At 43.7% G+C, this 15063-nt stretch overlaps 1 long non-coding RNA gene across 1 annotated transcript; it reads left to right on the plus strand.

Annotated features, from left to right (window-relative positions):
- The first annotated feature begins 4248 nt into the window (after positions 1–4248).
- Positions 4249–12108, plus strand: LOC110192258 (uncharacterized). The gene is made up of 3 exons (XR_002320118.2): positions 4249–5067; positions 7210–7260; positions 10297–12108. It is a non-coding gene; the product is annotated as an uncharacterized LOC110192258 (long non-coding RNA).
- The last annotated feature ends 2955 nt before the right edge of the window (positions 12109–15063 follow it).

Here is a 15063-nt window from a genome sequence, read left to right on the forward strand (position 1 = left end):
GGACAAAGAGAACAATGGGACTTCCCAGAAGGCAACGGGGCACATTCCTGGTGGCGCAGATGGTGGAGTGTGTATGTGTGTCAGGGGTTGGTGGAAGTATTGATACTAGGGAGAGGCAATGTGGGTCCAGGATGCAGCAGCCAATGGAGCACTGTAAAGGACTATTTATGTGGAAGTAATTTTTGTATATATCTTATTAGCGTCTTGTTTTTAAACCACAATCATTTTCCAATTTTCTCCCCCCACAAAATAAACACCCACACATATAGAGTTTGCAAAAAAAAAAAAAGGAAGAAAGAAAGAAAAATTATTAAGCAAAACCATTTTATAAAATGATTGCATCTGACAATTATATAATGGGTCCATACCCAGGGTAAGGCCGAGAGCCCCAGGAATAATAGCACCACCCTCTTCTTCCACACCATGCTCTGAAACTATCGAACAAGGAAGCAGGATTGGTGGACATTGGACCTGGAAATTGTCCCTTCAGGGGGTGGTCATTCCTGCCCAGCCCTCCCCTCCCACAGCCACAGCATCTTTGCTCCCCTCAAATGTCCCTTGGCCCTGGCTCCAGAGGGTGACCTCTGGGCTCGTCTCTCCCCTCATTCCCGGGAACACGAGATCTTTGAATCAGGCTGGTAGGGGCTGCAGCAGCAACCATTGATAAACTCTGGACTTAGGGGGGCCAGACCCAGAACTCTCTTAGGTCTCTGCTGCTGCTCCCAAGACCCCTCCTCATCAAACCCATCAGTCAGATTGAAAGTAAATGAAAACCATCCATTTCCGGGATACCAGGGTCAACCTGGGTGTCCTGCCAACCTGCTGTTTTCTCCATCTCTCTATTTGGAACAGCCGCCCTTTAGACCCGGGACCCAAGCCCAAGAGCAATCTTCCTCATCCGTACGGATGGGCGAGATTTACTATAGCCTGATTTCAACCACAATCAAAACAACAACAAGAACCTGAATGATGGATGGCACTGAAATACACGTGTCACGTTTCTCACCAAACACAGCCAAATGGGGCACTTTCTCCATTTGTCTTTGTGAGGTGTCTTTTTTGGCTATAAAAGCCATTAAGACCAAATATCAAAATAAACTGACCTTAGGCAAATCAGGTCAAGTCAACAAGAATTTCTGTGCCTGCCGTGGCAGCTGTGCTAAGCCCTGGAGAATTTAGAACCGAACGTCTTCTCTGGAGCAAAGTATGAAGCCAAGATTAAAAAAATAATACTGAAGGCCATCTAATCACATTGCTTTGACTAAAAATATTGTATTTGCTCTGGTGAGTGCAAAAAGGTTTTTTGTACCATTAATATAGGAAATAAAATTTATTTAAAATATCATTTTAATTCATCTTCATTGATCCTTTTTTTGGTAATTTAAAAAATTTTTAACTTAAATACAAAATGAGAAAAGAAAAAAATTTGCCATGTACACAGCAGACCAATCCTTCTTCATTTCTATTTTTGTGTATGTTTTGTAATGTGCAATAGTGTATGTCTATGATTTATAAATAAATATATTGGGAGTGTATGTTCAAATATATTTATACTGAGAAAAGTGAGTGATCAAAAAAGTTTGGAATCACTACTCCAGGCAATACATCTTTGTCCTTCTGGGAAATCACTGCCTAAGAGCAGATGACCCTCCAAGTCAACTCCACTTTCAGAGTCAACTTAGCTGAGTTCTCTAGACCACAGAAAAAAGAAACTGGCCCCAGGCCAGAGAAGGTGGGATTTCACATCTGGACTCACAGCTGGAAGAGGAAGGCAAAGATAGCCCTTCAGCCTCACTGACCTTCTTACAATCTAGCTGCTGATCTCACACATGACAGCTGAGGTACCCCTGGGGCCAGAATGAGTTTGGGGAAGGGGGGGATGAGGGGAATTGAGGGAAAAAAGATGGCACCAGAGTGAGAAAGGAGCCGAGATTGTAGAGCCATGACTCAGTCAAGGAGGCATTCTTTCTGGACCTGCTGTCTTGGGTAAATGGATTCTTTCTTCTTTTTTTCTTTCTTCCTTCTTTCCTTTCCTTCCTTCTTTCTTTTTCCTTCCTTTTCCCTTCTCTTTCTTTTGCTTTCTTTCTCTCTCTTCCTTTCTCCCTTTCTCCTTTCCTTCTTTCTTTCTTCCCTCCTTCCTTCCCTTCTTCCTTTTTCCTACCTTTGCCTTTCTTTCTTTCTTTCTTTCTTTCTTTCTTTCTTTCTTTCTTTCTTTCTTTCTTTCTTTCTTCTTTCTTCTTTCTTTCTTTCTTTCTTTCCCTTTCTCTCTCTTCCTTTCTCCCTTTCTCCTTTTCTTCCTTTCTAATCCATATTTCATCGTATGTTTACTTATTTTATTAATTTTTTCCCAATTACATTTTAATCTTGTCCACTGTACTCAGTCATGCTGCTAGCTGCACATGGCCTGGCCCCTGTGGCTTGCATATTTGACACCCCTACGCTAGGCCAGGTTGCCTTATACCTGACAGATGCTTAATAAATCACAGAACCACAGAATCAAGAATTGGAAGGGTCATCATATATCCCAACCCATACCCATGAAGGAATCCTATGACACACCTGACAAGTGGTCAGCCAGCCTGAGCTTGAGGACCCCTAAGGAAAGGGAAGCTATCACCTCTCTGAACAGCCCATTCCACTTGGAACAGCTCCAATGTTTTTTGAATTCTGCAGAAGGAAAAACTGAGGTTCAGAGTTGGGGAGCATCTCGCCCAATGTCATATAGCAAGTTGACAGCAGAGTCAGGACTAGGCCTCGGGTATCTGAAGGCAGAATGGAAAGATGCCCACCTCCAGCCCCTACAGCATGAGGGGAAAGGAACCAGGGTGAAGGGTGCTCCCTGTTCCTAGGTGCTTTGTGAGCTGGAGGCTTTTCTGTGCAAAGTAAATCATTGGAACCATCACATCTTGGAAATGACAACTTGCTTTAATACTTTAAGCAACTGTGCTCTTGGTGTGGATGTTTCCTTCCCCAACACAGATTGCAGCCCGTGTAAAATCTAATAAGTGGCCTTAGATCCTGTTTTTAGAGATAGAAGGGACCCAATTGGTCAGCTGGCCCAACCCCTTCACTTTCCAGAGAAGAAAACTAACGTGCAGGGAGCTTAGGGGACTTGCCTGCGGTCACAAAGGGAGGGATCTAGGTGGTACAGTAGAGATAGCAGTGGCTTAGAGCCAAGAAGACCTGAGTCTGAATCCTCCCTCAGACACTTACTAGCTATGTGGCCTTGGACAAGTCACTTAACTGGTGTCTGCCTCTGTTTCCTCATCTATAAAACAGGGATAGTAATAGCGCTTATTTTGTTATCAACAACAGAGCTGTGAGATAACATATGTAAAGAGCTTTGCATACCTCAAAGTGCTATAAATATATATGCTTAGTTATTATTATTATTATTATTAATGTAAATAGAAGCAAGGGTTCTGACCTTGGTCCTCTGACTCCAGATCCAATGTTCCTTCCTCTATTTTTTTGGTCAATTAGTTGTGTCTGACTCTTTGTGACCCCATTGGGGGTTTTCTTGGCAAAGACACTGGAGTGGTTTGCCATTTCCTTCTCCAGCTCATTTTACAGATGAGGAAACTGAGGCAAACAGAGTTAAGTGACTTGCCCAGGGTCACACAGCTAGTAAGTGTCTGAGGCCAGATTTGTACTCAGGTCCTCCTAATTCTAGGGCCAGCATTCTATCCATTGCACCACCTAGTTGCCTCTCCTTCCTCTATGTCACACTGCTATCTGGATTTGGAGAGCCGTAATTGTCCATCGATTCATCCCCTGCGGTCAACTTAGACTGGTCCTCTGACCATTCAGTTAAACAAGCTTTGTTTTTTGTGCCAGGCACTGTACTAGGTTCTGGGAATTCATAGACAAAACAATGAAAATACTCTCTTCCTTCAAAGAGCTTCCATTCTACTTGAGAGAATCAACATGTCCAGAGACAAGTGACTAGAAAGTATAGGGGACCCCAGAAGGTTTAGGGCAGCTGGAAACCTTATAATTTTGGAGCCTCCAGCATATACAAAGTTAATGCAACGTAATTTCATAGAAGGAGAGCAGCAGCAGTTAGGGGAAATCAGAAAAGGCCTTATGTGGGAGGCAGAATGGAAAGATGCCCACCTCCAGCTCCTGCAGCATTAGGGAAAAGGAACCAGGGTGAAGGGTGCTCCCTGTTCCTAGGTGCTTTGTGAGCTGGAGGCTTTTCTGCGCAAAGTAAATCATTGGAACCATGACATCATGAATGAAGCTGGAGATTCCAAGAAGCAGAAGTTGTGAGGAAGAACATTCTGCCACAGGACACAGCCTGTGCAGAGGATGGATATGGGAAACAGAACGTCACATACAGGGAGCAGCAAGGAGGCCAGCTGGACATCTGAGCCATCTCTCAACCCATGCTCATAGCCTCTCCATCTTGGTAATGTTGGCCATCGGCACAGCCTTCAAGAAATCAGGGGCATCGCCATGGCATAATGAGATAAACTTGATAGTGGAGGGATTGGCAGGAAAAAACAACCACTGGGGCAGCATGACATAGTGGGGCTAGGTATCAGTAGGTCTTTGGTTGAAGTTTGCTCTGCCACTTACTAGGCCTGTGACCTTCGACTACTACCGCTACTACTATTACTACTGCTACTACTACCACCACCACCACCACACTACTACCACTACTACTGCTACTACTACTACCACCACCACTACTACTACCACTACTACCACCACCACCACTACTACCATTACTACAGCTACTACTAGTACTACTACCACCACTACTACTAGTACTGCTACTACTATGACTTTGGACACTACTTCCCACAAAGTAAATAATACAGCCAGTATTTGTCAAATGAATGAGCCTCAATTTCTCCATCAGCAAAGTGGATAGAACAAGACTTTTGTGAGAATCAAATGGAATAATGTCCTTGAAACATGTTGCACGCTATGAAGCAATGTATAAATGCCAGTCATCACCACTATACCTTTTGCATCCGGGAAGTTTAGCCATTTTTAAGAAAGCCTGCAGGTTATTTCCATAAGGTTCAACCCACTGAGTGGATGGTGAGCTCCACAGAGGTAGGAACTTTGTCTTATTTAATTTAGATCTCCTCAGAGGCACAACAGTGTAGTAGGTACAGAGGTCAGACTTGGAGTCAGAAAGACCTGGGTTCAAATCCTGCCTCTGACATTTAACTAGTTGTGTGACCATGGGCAAATCACTTATCTGAGCCTCAGGCTCCTCATTGCAAAATGAAGGTTTGGACTAGATGGACTGTGAGCTCTAAATCTCTGATCCTCTGCCCTCTTGGTGCCCCGGGTAACTTTTTGAGGTTATAAGTTACAGACAAGTTGTTGATCTGTATTAATGGATTGAGTTTCCAAAGCATGGAGTTCTCTACATTGAAAAAAATCATAGATTCTGGTAAAAAAAGGTTCTCCTCAGCATGCATACAGTAAGCACTTAATAAATGTTTGTAAATGTGTTACTTGTAATGTAATATAAACTCCTTGAGGACAGGGACTATTTTAATTTTGTCTTTGTATTCCCAGCACCAGCCCAGTGCCTGGCACATGGTAGGCTTTTAATAAATATTTATTAGGAGCCAAATGGCCTCTCTATCAGATGTCTCTCAAGTTAGGTTTTCAGTCTGTTGTGCCTTCCTGTATTGAGGTGAGGAAAGGTATCCAGGAATCTCATCCAGAGCCAAAGTAAATTATCAAACTTTAAAGCTCAAATTGCCATGTTGTGTGTGTGTGTGTGTGTGTGTGTGTGTGTGCGCGCGCGCTCGAGTGCGTGCACATGAGTGTGGGTAGGGGTGGTCACAGCAGGAACTGATGTGTAGACCTTTTGGGAAGGTCTGAGCCCTTCTATGCCTTACGTATATGGAGGGCACCACTTGGATCCTGGCTTCTTTGGAGAGAACTCTTCCCCTGAGTCCATGCTGCAGCTCAGTCATCTGCCCAATGTCTCTAATGGCTCATCAGATTCTCTTCGATTCTGGCTGACTTTGGCATGGAACACTCTGAGAAGGATAAGAAAGGAGCTATTTGGGAGCTGAGGGTTTGGCTTTCAACACCAGCGCAGACTCCAAGGAAAGCCAGTGGACAGTGTTGGAAAGAAAAGAAAAATCAGAAGTAGGAAGGAGGGGGGAAAAACCCCTCTTTCTTCTTTGGTGGGTGTGGAGTCAGTAATCTGCCCGTGCCTCTGAGAAGAATGCCCTCCCTGCTGAAGTTACACTCTTCTAATGGCTCCATAGATTATCAAAATGGCGGTTCCCATAATCTGAGCGGAGGTTAGAATTAATTTACTCATTCATGCATGCATGCAATAAGCATTTATTAAATGCTTTCTATGTGCCAGGTGCTGGGAATCAAGGACAAAACTGGAACAGCCTCTACCTTCTAGGAGCTTACAATCTTTTTCAGTCATTTTTCAGTCATGTCTGACTCTTTGCATCTCCGTTTGGGGGTTTTCTTGGCAGAGATACTGAAGCGGTTTGCCATTTCCTTCTCCAGCTCATTTTACAAATGGGGAAACTGAGGCAAACAAGGTAAAGTGACTTGGCCAGGGTCATACATCTAATAAGTGTCTGAGGCCAGATTTGAACTCACGAAGATGAGTCTTCCTGATGCCAGCTGCCTCTGTGCACTCTGGCGCCACCTAGTGTCTCAGTTTACATTCTACTAAAATCAAAAAATATCGGAAGAGCTTCATGCCAAATGCCCTTTAGCATCAACCTGCAGGTTAAAAATGACCCATCATATATACTTCTTCCCCTACCAATTTATTTATTCCTTCTGAGAAATATTAGCAATAGTTAACTCACTTTTCTCACAGAATGTCAAGGTTTTCTGAGTACTTCCTCACATCCATCACTTGAGGCAAGTAGTAAGAGGGGAATTATTATCTCCATTTCATTGATGGGAAAATCTTTTCCAGAGAGATCACATGACTTGCCTACAGATACAGAGGTAGTAAGTGTAGGCACCAGAATTTGAATTCAGGCCTCCTGGCTCCAAGTTCATCATTCTCTCCCCTTGTCCTGCTTCCTATCCAATGATAAGCTGTTATTTCCTAGCTGGAAAAGAAGTGAATAGGGGAAAGGGTATGGGCTTGACAGGTAACCTGTGTGGTCCCAGAGCCGCAAGCTAGTTTGGGAAGGGTCTTCAAATCAGGACTGTGCCTCCTGAAAACAAAAGTTTTTGCTCAACTTTCAGCCTGAGCACCGCCATTCCTTGATTTTTTGCTGAAGACTTTAGAGAACCCAGGTGAGTACTCAGATTACAATCTATTATTCCTTACTGTCCAGAAAGGGGATTGATTGTGAGGACACCCCTCTTCCATGTAGTTCATCATGGCAGTGTAGACCACATCAGTGAGGAAACGCAAACCCCAGAATAGACAAGGACCACCTTCTAGACATGGTATGCAGAGGCAATTGCTGTAAAGGAAGGGGTCAAGGTTCTGGGAGTGAGGCTGCTTGGGCCAATCACGCACCAGGTATGCCCAAACAGAAGCTGTATTGCTGCAAGTATCCTAGACTCCAGACTCCAAGGTGATAATCTTACATCTTCTTTTATCCCTTGAGTTCCTTAAGGGAGTCTGAAGCCTTTTCTTATGGGCATGGCAAAATGGGTTAACCTATCTTTGTTTTAAATGCTTACTTTGTCTTTATAAACTGTGTTAACCATGAGCCTTTGTAGTCAACGTGTACCTACTGGGAATACGGTTGGGAGGAGGCAACTGAAAGGGGAACATTTCAAGAGAAAAGGGAGATCTAACGCTCAAGTGTTTTGCCAAAAGCCTATCACAGGCTAGGGGTTCAGATAAAACAAAAGGATGAAAGGAGAATAACAGAGCCTTTCATCTTCCCAGAATGGAGAAAAAAGGTTGTACCGGGAAAGCCAGTGGGGCAACAAGTCAGTAGTAGGGTGAAGAGCAAACAGCAATGGCTGAACAAACCCCAATGTGAACTTTCAACCTGCTTCTCTTAAACATCGTTTTAGAAAACTCCCCTTCCTCACCGCGGTTCACTAAGAGAAAACAAGGTCATCTGCCGGGTTGGTATGGTTTATCATCACCACCATCATCATCCTCACCATCACTATCACCATCGTTATTATTGTTATTATTATTATTGGGGTTGGTATTTATATAGCACTTTAAGGTATGCAAAGCACTTTTTATGTGTTTTCTCATTTAATTCTCACAGCCACCCTGTAAGACAAGTGGTGTTATTGTTATACCCATTTTCATTTGTTTGTTTGTTTGTTTTTTGCCTTTTTGGTGAGGCAATTGGGGTTAAGTGAGTTGCCCGGGGTCACACAGCTGGTAAGTGTCATGTGTCTGAGGCCACATTTGAACTCAGGTCCTCCTGACTCCAAGGCTGGAGCTCCATTCACTGCGCCACCTAGCTGCCCTTAAGTTTTGTTTGTTTGTTTTTTGCCTTAAATATTTGATGTTGTTGCTTTTTAGGCAATTGGGATTAAGTGAAGTTATCCCTATTTTCCAGATGAGGAAACTGAGCCTGAGAGAGGTTAGTTGACCTGCTCTGGGTCACACTATTAAAGTATCTAAGGCATAAGTCCAATACTCTATCCACCATGTCACCTAGCTGCCCTAAGGTTTAGTAGCTGCATTAGAAAACTAGTTCAAAGTGGGGCTGTCTGCTGAAGCATGGGGTCCCCAGGATTGAGTATAGAAAAGTAAAAGCCGAATGTAGTCCCATCTCCCAAGAAGAGGTGGAATGGGTAGAAGATGTAAAGAGGCAGATTCAGACTTAACGTCAAGAACAATTCCCTAACAACCAGAGCTGTTCCCAAAGTGAAAGGGGCTGCTTTGGGAGGTAGAAGGTTCCCCTTCTCTGGAGATCTTCGAGAAGAAGATGGATGACCATCAGTCAGGGATATTATCATGGGGCTGAGGTCTGGACCGAATTACTTCCAACTAGGTGCCTTCCAGTTACGCTTCTGTGAGGGAGAGGCAATCAATTAACACACATTTATTAAGCACCTACTATGTGCCAGGCACTATGGGAAGTGCTAGGGATACAGAAAGAGGTGAAAGACAGTCCCTGCCCTCAAGGAGCTCACAGTCTAATTGGGGAGACAAGCTGCAAACAAATATGCACAAAGCAAGATATATACTGGATAAAGGGGAAATAATTTAAAAAGGAAAAGCACTGGAATGAAGAGGAGTTAGGGAAGATTCATCTTCCTGAGTTAAAATCTGGCCACAGATACTTCCTGGCTGTGTGACCCTGGGCAAGTCACTTAACCCTGTTTGCTTCAGTTTCCTCATCTGTCAAATGAGCTGGAGAAAGAAGTGGCAAATCACTCCATTACCTCTGCCAAGAAAACCCCAAAATGGGATCACAAAGAGTCCTACACGACCAAACAACAAGAAGGGAAGAATTACAGCTTATAGAATGTAAGCTCCATGAGGGCAAAGACTGTTTCATTTTGACTTTATATCCTCAGAGCCTTAGCACAGTGCCTGGCACATAGTAGGTGCTTAATAAAAATTTATTTATTGAATGACTTGCTATCTGTGCAACTTTGGGCCAGTCACTTAACCTCTGTGGGCCTCAGTTTCCTCATCTGTAAAATGAGGCCGTTAGGCTAGATGTTCTCTGAGATCTCTTCCAGCTCTAAATGGGTGGTCTCCGATAGTTACAACTCCACCACTAACTTGCTTTGACACTGTGGGTTAGTCATTTGACCTGCCTGAGCTCCAGCTCCCACTCTGGCAATGCGTGGACTAAATGATTGGGTCTCAATTTCTTCCTTTGCAGAATGAATGAGTTGGCACTAATGACCTTAAAGGTCCTTTCTAGTTCGACATTTCAAGGTTCTATAGCGGACGAGGTCCCCTCCTTAGAGCACTCACCCTTCCTGGTGAGCTGTTCAGAGCACACCCAATATTCTTTGAACTGCCAACCCAACACATGGAATCTTGATGAGACTGCTTCTGGGCATACTTAAATGGAGAAGTCTCCCCTGCCTGCCCCCCAGCCTCAGAGTATGCACAACTATGCTCTGATTATTTTCTGTTGGTGTTTCTGCATGGTGATTAAAAAAAAAAAGCTTTGAATTTACTGCTGAGTTAGGACTAAGTGTGTCTACCAGAGTTTCAGATCTCTTCCCTGGCAGCTTCTTAGTGAGATGTATTGCTGTGAGTGACCAGGTCGGAGACGAGCAGGAGGCCCCATACCTCCCACCTGGCTTCCATGTGTCTGTGAACACATGGTTCTGTGGTTCATTTGTTTATTTTTTTTGTGTGTGTTTGTTCTTTCCCAAATGTAGGTGAATGAGTATCTGGAGATGGAGTTGACCAGGTTACAACCGTAGAAGCTTCAAAAGGTCATGAGAACTATCAGGGGTCCTCTCAGCCGCCAGACTCAGTAGCAGAGATCACTGGAGCCAGTAGTAGCTGAGTCTAATAAAGAGTCTTCCCTGAAGAGCTATCTACTTCACCCAGTCCAGCAGTAGATTGACTTAGCTGCTAAAAAAATGAGTCATGCAAGGAGCCAATCCAGTGGATCAAAGGATGAGTTTTCTTCCTTCCTTCCTTCCCTTTCTTCCTTCTTTTCATCACTCCCTTCTTTCTTCTTTCCCTCCTTCTTTCCTTCCTTCCTTCATTTCCCCTTCCTTTCCTCCTTCCTTCTCTCCTTCTTTTCTTCCTCCTTCCCTCCCTCCCCTCTTCATTCCCTTCTTTTCTTCCTTCCTTCCTTCCTTCCTTCCTTCCTTCCTTCCTTCCTTCCTTCCTTCCTTCCTTCCTTCCTTCCTTCCTTCCTTCCTTCCTTCCTTCCTTCTTTCCTTCCTTCCTTCCTCCCTTCCTTCCTTCCTTATCTTTCTAAATTTATATCCTCAGCACTTATCACAGTGCCTAGATCATAGTTAATAAATATTTTTTTCATTCATTCATTCATAGTCCTTTTCGAGAATGATGGACAAACAACACCTATGTAGTAGGCACCGTATTAGGTGCTGGGGATACAAGAGCAAAAATGAACTAGTCCTTGCCTGAAGAAGCTTACAGTCTATGGTGAAAAACAACACGTGCACACAGATCCAAAATCAATACAGGGCATTTGGAGGGAAAGGGAATATTAGCAGCAAAGGCCATGTACAAGATGGCACTTGAGCCACCTTTCTTGTGAGAATCTAGGGGTTCTAAGACAGAGGAAGGTGGGGTGCATTCTGGGCAAAGGAGACGGCCTGTGCAAAAGGCCAGATGGAAGGTGGAATATTGTACATGAGATTAGCTTGCCAGAACTATATCATGTGTGTCAAGGAATAATGTAAATAACATAGAAAGTCGGAGCCAGGGTGTAAAAGGCTTTAAATGCCAAACAATGAAGTCTGAATTTGATCCCAGCAGTGATGGGAAAATGCTGGAATTTAGCAAGCAGGGGAATGACTCAGTCAGGCCCAGGCTTTAGAAAAGTCAGTTTGCCTGCTCTACAGAAGATGATCTGGAGAGGAAAGGAAATGGAGGTAAGGAGGCTGATGAGGAGGCTGCTGTCATAACCCAGGCAAGAGATGATGGGGGCCTGCTGCAGGGTGGAGGTTGTGTGTATGTGGAGAGAAGGGGATAGATCTAAGAGATGCTATAAGCAGAGAAATGGCAAGATTTAGAAATTGCAGAATAATGGGGTTTGAAGTGAGGGACAGTGAGGGATAGAGGATGAGGACAAGATTATGAACCTGGAGGGCTAGAAGGGGGACAATTATTCTAATTCTAACACTGCCTGTACTTCCCTCCCACAGGACAGGGGAAAGAGTACTGGATTTGGGGTCACAAGTTTGACTCAGTTTGACTACTCACTCTATTACAGGTGATGTTGGACAAGTCACAACCACCCTGTGCCTCAGTTTCCTCACCTGTAAAAACAAGTTCTAGATGGCCTCTAAGGTCTTTTCCAGCTCCAGATCTATATTGCATGAATTTCCCCCATCCTCTCCCACCTTAAAAAGGTATTTCAGACATCAGAATGATATCCGAACAAGAGGACATCAGGGAAAATTAGGTGTCTAAAATAGAAGAATAATTTTCATTCTACTCTTCTGACCGCATTAAGCTTTTCTGCCGTCCTTCCCTTTCCCTCCTCGACATGAGCCAGGCATTAAGGAGATATTATGCTTGTAAATTCTCAAGATTCATAGCACAATAACCTAGACCCAAGCAACTTGGGCCCGCTGCTTATTAAAAGCAGCAAAGTTTTTGTAACAGTTTGAAGAGAGATTGTCCTGGAACTCTCTGTTCCTTTCCAAACTGACTGGCCCTCTTCTCCCTGGCCAGAAAGAGGTCCACATTTCATCCTGTTCAGTAGAATATTTAACGTTTAAAAACATTTGGTGCAGAGAAAAGAAGGCTGGTTTTTGAGTCAGATAGCCAGGGAATCAATGGCCAACCCCCTCATTTACCAGCCATGGGATCCGTGGCCTTGTCATCTCCCCTCTTTGGACCTCACTGTCCTCATCTGGGTGGCCGAGTGGTGCAGTGGGTAGAGCACTCTGCCTGGAGTTGGAAGACGACTCATCTTCCTGTGTTCAAATCTGGCCTCAGACACTTACCAGCTGTGTGACCCTGGGCAAGCCACTTCACCCTGTTTGCCTCAGTTTCCTCATTTGTCAAATAAGCTAGAGAAGGCAACGACAAACCACTCTAGCATCCTTGCCCCAAGAAAACTGCAAATGGGGTCATGTAGAGTCAGACACGACTGAAACAATTCTACAACGACATTCTCATCTGTAAAATGGGGATATTCATGTGCAATGACCTTTAGAATTGGACTCTGGCTGACCATCCCAGGCTGACTTTACTTCTATCCCTTGCCAGTCTGGACTACTTACTTTGGCTTGAATTCAGCACTGCATCTCCTGCACCTCTGCATAGATGGTCTTCATGGGGCACAGTGAGTAAGAGCCCAGAAGACCTGAGCTCAAATCCCACCTCAGCCACTCACTATCTGGGTGACCTTGGAAAAATCACAGCTTTTCTCAGCCTCAGTTTCTTCAACTGTAAAATGGGGCTAATCCTATTGCCTACCTCCTAGGGTGGCGGGAACCAAATGAGAGAACATAGGCACATTGCTTTGCAGACAGTAAAGCGATGTATCAATGTTGGTGATTCCATGCCTAACACAAAGCTTTGCCTCATCCCCCTGCTCCCTTCCTCTCTCTCCTCAAACTGTCTTGGATGCACTTGGGTGTTTGCATCAAGTACCTCCCCAGTAGAATGTAAGGGCCTTGAGGGTAGGGACCCCATTTTGTTTTAGCTACCATGACCGCACCTACTCAAATCCTCCAATGGATCTACGACCTCAGCACTGGGGACGTTCCCTCCCAGCGCGGAGATTGTTCTGTTCATGCCCAGCTCTTCTCAACGACTCTGGGCCATACGTTCTCATCAGTTCACCAGAGGTGGCCCCCTCAAAGTCCTGGAGGCTGCTCTCAATTTCCCCAGATGTCACAAAGATGCCAGCGGTGCATGGCACCTGCCTGAGTCTCTCCCCACTCCAAGCCAACCTTCACTCAGCTTACAAAGTGATTGTCTCTAACATATAGGTCTGACCACGTCACTCCTGTGCTCAGCAAATTCATTTATTGCCTTGAGTATCAAATATTAATTCCTCTTTCCAACCTGGCCTCTTCCCATCTTCCCCATCTTCTTATATTCTCTTCCCCTCCATACATTCCATGACCCAACTATACTGGACCACTCGCTGTTCCTCTCATACAACAAATACATCATCTCCCATGTCTTTGTGTCTCCCATGTCTGGAATGCTGTCCTTCCCAACCTTTGAATGCTTGGAATCTCTGACTTTTCGGGTGTTGCTTTTTTTTTTTTTTGGTAAAGCAATCAGGGTTAAGTGACTTGCCCAGGGTCACACAGCTAGTAAATGTCAAGTGTCTGAGGCTGAGGATTTATCTGACTTTAAAACTCACCTCTAGTACAGCTTCTAAAGAGGCCCCCACCTGTGCCCATTCTTGGCTACTAGTGCCAACCCCTTTAAAGTGACCTGTATTTATCTCGTGTTATTATTTTTTCTGATTTATGTATGTTGTCTCTTCCATTAGAATGGAAGCCCTTTGAGGGTAAGGACTGTTTTTGTTTTTGCATTGTATCCCCAGGATTTAGCCCAATGCCTGGCACACAGTAAGCCCTTAATAAATGCTTACTCATCAATTGATTCCCTGCAATGTGACCAGCCTCTTTCCTTTTTTGATTATACATTTTCCCCATGTTGCCCTTGATTCTGGTTCTTTCTTGAATTTCCTCATTTATTATATGTTAAAGCTAGCTCACATTTCCATCTCCCCCATAGGCCTTCTCATCCTGCTCTGAGTGATACTCATTGTTACTGCTTCATACACCAGTTTTCTATGACTCACAGTTATATAACATCCATAGAAGGCTAGAATATTGGTGTGGGCCATTGCTTCTGGGAGAAGTCCAGAATCTTTGTGATTTGAGAGTTTTGTCATTTCCCAAAGGCAAGTCTGTTTATGACCCTCTTCCTGTTTAATCTAGAGACCAATCTGTCCACTTGTGCTGTCTATACAAGATCTATCTATCAACGCATAAATTGTGCAAGATGTGTCTTTGAAGGTAGATTGTCTGAGATATATTTGTGTATATATAGATGTGTAGATTATGTCTAAGATATATCTATAGATGTAAATAGATTGTATGTATACATATATACAAATATCTATATTTGTATGTATACACACAGATGATCTAATAGAGATCTATATATTTATATAGATACATAAATTATCTGTCCAAGATTTTGCTATATCTTCAGAGATATGTAGAGCGCCCTAGAGATATCAATCTAACCCCATTGGCAGGGGATAGCATCTATGCATCTATAGATTGTCTAAGATATGTCTTTCTAGATACATAGATTATTTAAGATATATTATATGTGTGTAGATTATACAAAGATGTGTAGATGCCCAAAATATTTCTGTGTATGTACATAGATATATAGATTGTCTGTCTTTCTGTCTATCTATCTATCCATCCATCCATCCATCTATATCTATCTATCTATCT

Source organism: Phascolarctos cinereus, unplaced genomic scaffold (genome assembly GCF_003287225.1).
Source record: "Phascolarctos cinereus isolate Bilbo 61053 unplaced genomic scaffold, phaCin_HiC Scaffold_5;HRSCAF=322, whole genome shotgun sequence".
In the NCBI taxonomy this organism is placed as follows: domain Eukaryota; kingdom Metazoa; phylum Chordata; class Mammalia; order Diprotodontia; family Phascolarctidae; genus Phascolarctos; species Phascolarctos cinereus.